The sequence below is a fragment of the Chelonia mydas genome, chromosome 8 (assembly GCF_015237465.2).
Source record: "Chelonia mydas isolate rCheMyd1 chromosome 8, rCheMyd1.pri.v2, whole genome shotgun sequence".
NCBI classification, from domain to species: Eukaryota; Metazoa; Chordata; order Testudines; family Cheloniidae; genus Chelonia; species Chelonia mydas.
In genome coordinates this window covers 42507466-42514425 of record NC_057854.1, presented here as the reverse complement: position 1 = coordinate 42514425, position 6960 = coordinate 42507466, and the positions used below count along the sequence as shown (strand labels likewise).

At 49.5% G+C, this 6960-nt stretch overlaps 1 long non-coding RNA gene across 1 annotated transcript; it reads right to left on the bottom strand.

Annotated features, from left to right (window-relative positions):
* Positions 1-1318: 1318 nt before the first annotated feature.
* LOC122461382 lies at positions 1319-4497 on the bottom strand. The gene is made up of 3 exons (XR_006283227.1): positions 4333-4497; positions 2954-3152; positions 1319-1909 (listed from the first exon to the last, which is right to left on the bottom strand). It is a non-coding gene; the product is annotated as an uncharacterized LOC122461382 (long non-coding RNA).
* Between the last annotated feature and the right edge of the window lie 2463 nt (positions 4498-6960).

Genomic DNA, 6960 nt, shown 5'->3' with positions numbered 1-6960 from the left:
AAGTGACAAGGAAGCTTCCTCTTTCCACCCCCGTCCCCAAGGTTCCTGCTAACACAGCATAGTCGCCTAACTTAAAGGGTTTGTTCATGGCTGAGGTCACAAACAGTGTGCCAATCTCTCCCCCTCCTTTATATTGGAAGCCTCAGTGCCAGTGGTTTTCCTAGGTGCCTAAAAGTTAGGTGTGGTGACACTCTGTATTGCCACACCAGAGTTCCTTTATGAATCTGGCCATTGGTCTCTCGGTGCCTCACTTTCCCATCTGTACAATGGGGATAATAGCCGTGCCCTGCCTCATGGGGGCATTGTGAGGATAAATACACGAGAGACTGTGAGGCACTCAGATACTATGTTGACAGGGCCATATAAACTCCAAATATTAGATAGAAATCCCTCGGTGCTATTCCACCAGTTCTGGTTTCCAGCCACCATAGGACAAGGAAGAACAGTGCTTTACATCTGGGCTCTGTGTTGTCTGAGACTCACAGCAAATATTGTCAACCAAAAGCAAAATATCAACCAGACAAATGACTATTCTCTTCAGTATTCCTGGTCTGGTCTCAGCAGCACAGCAGCTGCTGAGTGTCCACCCCGCCCTTGTGCAGGGATGATTAAGAGCCATTGTGTCCCTGTAATGAAATCAGTGTCTTTGACATCTGGGAGAAAATTGGTTTTAGAAACCAAACAAATATAACACGCCATGAAAAGAGAAGCCACTCGCAGCACAGATTCCAGCCCATCAAAGTCCTATTTCCTGTCGCAGCCCAGCTGATCCTTCAGTAAATTGGAAGATAAAGTCTGAGATTAACAAGGAAATGACAAGGTGGTGGGCTTTGTTGCGTTTGCTGGTGCCTTTTCGTCAAATAACTCTCCCTGGATTTCTTCTGCATGTTTGGTGGGGTGGGGGAAGTTAGTGTTGGGCAAGTGAAATCACTTAACACCTATTATGATGTCACAAGGGGTAACTGCAAATTGTACAGCCCTGGCTGGCCTGTGAGCATGCAGGGAAGTTGGGGGGGTAGTAAGTGCCTGTATCTTACCCCTCTAGCCAGGCACAGGAAGAGGCTCAGCACTTCCATTCTTCGAGTGCTTGTTCACATCAATTCCAATCAGGTATGCACATGCCATGTGCACTTTTTCCCTTAGCAACTCCCGTTGGCTTGGCTGGGGATCCCCCTGGAGCAGCACCTTCATGTGCTCAATATATGACCCTGTTGACCCGACCCCCAAGTTGAATCAGCTGAGGGAAGAAAGGAGGGGCAGAGAGAGAAAACCTAACTGGCCCATATTCCTCCCAGTTTGTCTCTTGGAAATTCCTTCAGTTCCTTCTTACCATCCATGCCAGCCATTGGAACTGCCTCTTGCTTGCCTTGCAAGTGCTCCCTTAGCTTACTATCTAGTTCTCTGTTTCTTGTATAGTAGTTGTTAGTGTAGTTTAGTATAGTTAGCATAGAGGTTGGGGAGCAGGAATCGTCCCCATCCCCTCGCCTCTGCTTGGGCTCTGGGGCATGCTGTGAGCCCAAGGCTGTAAGTCATGCAGTGTATGCCACAAGCCCATGCCAAATAGTGACCACCACGACTCTTGCCTGAGGTGTCTGGGGGAGGCGCATCAGCCTGAGCACTGAAAGTCCTGCAGGACTTTCAAGACCCCCCCCACCCCCCCATGACTTTCATTCCAGCACCAGCCCACATGACACCCCAGCCTGGGTGAGGATGGCTGGGGCCAGGGTCAGGAAATAGCTGTCCCCTTAGTACTAGCCACTAGGGGGTGCTGGTGAGTCACACTGCATCTTGCTGAAGGATGCAGCAGATGTCCCGGCACCTGTTGGGAGCTTACTGGAAGTCACGGCTTTCTGTAAAAGAAGGTAAGATGAACCTTCATATGACAAATGGCAGGATCATGTCCCTGAACCTAAAAAAAAAATCACAAGAAGCAATTTAGTCTTGGACCTCCCTGTGCTTTATTTTCCCATACCAACGTTTTAGTAAATTTGGGAGGAATTAGCTGGTAGATAACACCCAAAACATGCATAAAGCACCCTTAACTTTGTCACCGCCCTTTTAACTGTCATGAGCATCTGTGCATGGTCATCACCCAGCTACAGGCCAGGCCATTGGATTCTGAGGATGATTAGCATGATGCTTTGGGATACAGCCCAAACTTAGTTTTGTGTGCACCAGCACCTTTAGGTCCTACATGGCCTCTGGTCCAGAACTGGGAACCAGCTGAATATTCTCTTTAAGCCAGCAATCAGTTTACATGTTGATTCAGTGAGGGGTCAGAGACAAGCCCAGAGAGTGATTAAAGGAGAGGAAAACATGCTTCATAGGGACAGGCTCAATCCCCTGAGTCTTTAAATCAAGATTGGGTGTGTCTTTCCAAAAGCTAAGCTACAGCTCAACCAGAAGTTGTGCTTGATACAGGAATGAAAGGGTGAGGTTCTCTGGCTTGTGCTATACAACTCAGACTAGATCAGCAGTTCTCATCCAGGGTCCGGAGCCCCCCGGGGGGGGCAGCTGCAGGCAGGTTTCAAGGGGTTCACCAAGCAGGGCCAATGTTAGACTCTGTGGGGCCCAGGGCAGAAAACCAAAGCCCTGCAATGCAGGGCTGAAGCCTTGGGCCCCAAGTCCCACCACCTGGGGCTGAAGCCAAAGCCTGAGCAACTTAGCTTTGCAGGGCGCCTGTGGCTTGGGACCCCAGGCAGTTGCCCTGCTTGCTACTCCCTAACACTGGCCCTGCCTTTTATATGCAGAAAAACAGTTGTTGTAGCACAGGTGGGCCATGGACTTTTTATAACATGTTGTGGGGGTTTGGGGAGGAGAAAGAAAGAGGTTGAGAACCCCTGGACTAGATGATTTGAACAGTCTGTTCTGGCCTTAGAATGTAGGACTCAGTTTCCAAGGCTCTCAGCAGACAAAAGGGCTTACAACTTTATTTTTTAACATGAAAGCTGACCTGTTCCTGCTGAGGACCCGCAGTCTGCACCTGTTACCAGTGGGCTGCTCAAGGGATCAGCATTTCTAGCTTCTAGGTTGTGGTTCATCAGAAGCAACTTGGCTGTGCTCTCCAGGGAATGTGAGCAATGGCAGTTGTGCTGCCTGCCTTCCTTCCCTGCCTCCCCCGCACTCTGAGAGCTCTTCCCAAGTTGAATCAGCTGAGGGAAGAAAGGAGGGGCAGAGAGAGAAAACCTAACTGGCCCATATTCCTCCCAGTTTGTCTCTTGGAAATTTAAGAGCTCTGACCTTTGGGGTTTGAATAAAGGCCCCAAATCTTCCCCCCTCCCCCCCCCATCAACACATTCCCCTGTTCACTGGTACAGTGCAGTCCCAACTGTGTGCTCATGAAAATCATTTGCTGCCATGGAAATGGCTGTGACATCATGAATTTTGCTTTGACATCATGCTTTGAGCAAGGGGTTGGACTAGATGACCTCCTGAGGTCTCTTCCAACTCTAATCTTCTATGATTCTATGAATTGGTGGTATTACTTAAATGAGTAATTGCTTTACATTATAAAGAGCCATCAAATTTACAGATTCCAAGCCAAATATGAGCCCACAGAGATTTGTGCCTAACAAACCAAGCAGCTACATGATCTCATTTTAACCCATGTCCATCCACCCCTCACCCCCCTGTTTGCTATTACTACTTGTCCTGTTTTGTGTCAGTTTATGGCCTGACCCCACAGCCACTGATGTTAAGGGGAAAATTACCACAGAGTTCAGTGGATCCAGGATTGGGTCCTGTGGCAGGTCTGGCACTGCACCACCGCTTTATGGCAGGGGTGGGATAGGGTGTCAAAACCTCACCACTCCCAAGTTCACATGCTCACCTCTCTGTGGGTGGCCCAATGGCCTCTCTCCACACAATCACCCCTTGGGCAGGGTAGTGTGTCCTAATGGCCAGAGAACATATAAATCACTCCCAGCATTGGATCAGGGCAGCCCACTGGCCAGAGTCCATATAACTCTTCATTTGCAGGCAGAGTAGTGCAGCCTAGTGGCCCAAGTCCAGGTAACTTGCCCCAAGTGTCAGGGCTGTGTGGCCCAATGGCCAGAGTCCATGTAACTCCCACCTTGCAGGCAGGGTAGTGCAGTCTAAGTCTATGTAATGCACTCCCAGTGTCAGGGCAGCGTTCATATGATTCCCATGGTATGGGGAGAAGGGTGGATGGGGGAACCAAAGCCTGCCCTCTCCACGAGGTCCCGACCCAGGGCCTTAATAGTGGCAAGTTCCCCTTGCCACCAGTTCAACAGGGATCCACCCAAAACACACCAAGCATTTGTGCAGCTCTAACACCATTTTCCCCTAAAGTTCCCCTAGGTCACTTCCTACCATAAACCGCAGGTTCTCCACTTCAGGGATCCTCCAGTCTGTTCCCCGCCTGTGAGATACTCTGTCTGGGCACCAGGACGCTTCCCAGCTTGGCTGGCCTCTGGAGCGCAGACTGTCCCTCCTCAGGAGCTAGCAGAGTACCTCCTCCTCCCCCCCACAGCCAGCCCAGACTGAGCAGCTCTGCAGGTTTTTATACCTGTTCTCCAGTTGGAGCATGCCCAGCAGAGCCTCAGGGGTGTGGCTTCCTCTGCTAGGAAGGAAGGGTTAACCCCTGTGGTACCAGTGTGGGGCCACTCTGTCCCATCACAGGTCCCCATTCTGCTTTCCTGGAATAACTACATTGGGCCAGAACCTCAACTGGCATAAAAGGCAGCCAGTGGAATGCTGCTGATTTTCCCCAGCTGAGGAATCCCCCTGTGGTAGCAGCTACAGCAAGTAGCATCCTGCACGTGATTGGTGAGGTTCTGCAGAGCAGAGGAAGCTAGTTCAGGATGACTGGAGTAAATGAGAATGACAATAGACAGAGAAAAGGAGTACTTGTGGCACCTTAGAGACTAACCAATTTATTTGAGCATGAGCTTTCGTGAGCTACAGCTCACTTAGAATCATAGAATCATAGAATATCAGGGTTGGAAGGGACCCCAGAAGGTCATCTAGTCCAACCCCCTGCTCGAAGCAGGACCAATTCCCAGTTAAATCATCCCAGCCAGGGCTTTGTCAAGCCTGACCTTAAAAACCTCTAAGGAAGGAGATTCTACCACCTCCCTAGGTAACGCATTCCAGTGTTTCACCACCCTCTTAGTGAAAATTTTTTTCCTAATATCCAATCTAAACCTCCCCCATTGCAACTTGAGACCATTACTCCTCGTTCTGTCATCTGCTACCATTGAGAACAGTCTAGAGCCATCCTCTTTGGAACCCCCTTTCAGGTAGTTGAAAGCAGCTATCAAATCCCCCCTCATTCTTCTCTTCTGCAGACTAAACAATCCCAGCTCCCTCAGCCTCTCCTCATAAGTCATGTGCTCTAGACCCCTAATCATTTTTGTTGCCCTTCGCTGGACTCTCTCCAATTTATCCACATCCTTCTTGTAGTGTGGGGCCCAAAACTGGACACAGTACTCCAGATGAGGCCTCACCAGTGTCGAATAGAGGGGAATGATCACGTCCCTCGATCTGCTCGCTATGCCCCTACTTATACATCCCAAAATGCCATTGGCCTTCTTGGCAACAAGGGCACACTGCTGACTCATATCCAGCTTCTCGTCCACTGTCACCCCTAGGTCCTTTTCCGCAGAACTGCTGCCTAGCCATTCGGTCCCTAGTCTGTAGCGGTGCATTGGATTCTTCCATCCTAAGTGCAGGACCCTGCACTTATCCTTATTGAACCTCATCAGATTTCTTTTGGCCCAATCCTCCAATTTGTCTAGGTCCTTCTGTATCCTATCCCTCCCCTCCAGCGTATCTACCACTCCTCCCAGTTTAGTATCATCCGCAAATTTGCTGAGAGTGCAATCCACACCATCCTCCAGATCATTTATGAAGATATTGAACAAAACCGGCCCCAGGACCGACCCCTGGGGCACTCCACTTGACACCGGCTGCCAACTAGACATGGAGCCATTGATCACTACCCGTTGAGCCCGACAATCTAGCCAGCTTTCTACCCACCTTATAGTGCATTCATCCAGCCCATACTTCCTTAACTTGCTGACAAGAATACTGTGGGAGACCGTGTCAAAAGCTTTGCTAAAGTCAAGAAACAGTACATCCACTGCTTTCCCTTCATCCACAGAACCAGTAATCTCATCATAAAAGGCGATTAGATTAGTCAGGCATGACCTTCCCTTGGTGAATCCATGCTGACTGTTCCTGATCACTTTCCTCTCATGTAAGTGCTTCAGGATTGATTCTTTGAGGACCTGCTCCATGATTTTTCCAGGGACTGAGGTGAGGCTGACTGGCCTGTAGTTCCCAGGATCCTCCTTCTTCCCTTTTTTAAAGATTGGCACTACATTAGCCTTTTTCCAGTCATCCGGGACTTCCCCCGTTCGCCACGAGTTTTCAAAGATAATGGCCAAGGGCTCTGCAATCACAGCCGCCAATTCCTTCAGCACTCTCGGATGCAACTCGTCCGGCCCCATGGACTTGTGCATGTCCAGCTTTTCTAAATAGTCCCTAACCACCTCTATCTCCACAGGGGGCTGGCCATCTCTTCCCCATTTTGTGATGCCCAGCGCAGCAGTCTGGGAGCTGACCTTGTTAGTGAAAACAGAGGCAAAAAAAGCATTGAGTACATTAGCTTTTTCCACATCCTCTGTCACTAGGTAGCCTACCTCATTCAGTAAGGGGCCCACACTTTCCTTGGCTTTCTTCTTGTTGCCAACATACCTGAAGAAACCCTTCTTGTTACTCTTGACATCTCTTGCTAGCTGCAGCTCCAGGTGCGATTTGGCCCTCCTGGTATCTTTCCTACATGCCCGAGCAATATTTTTATACTCTTCCCTGGCCATATGTCCAACCTTCCACTTCTTGTAAGCTTCTTTTTTATGTTTAAGATCCGCTAGGATTTCACCATTAAACCAAGCTGGTCGCCTGCCATATTTACTATTCTTTCGACTCATCGGGATG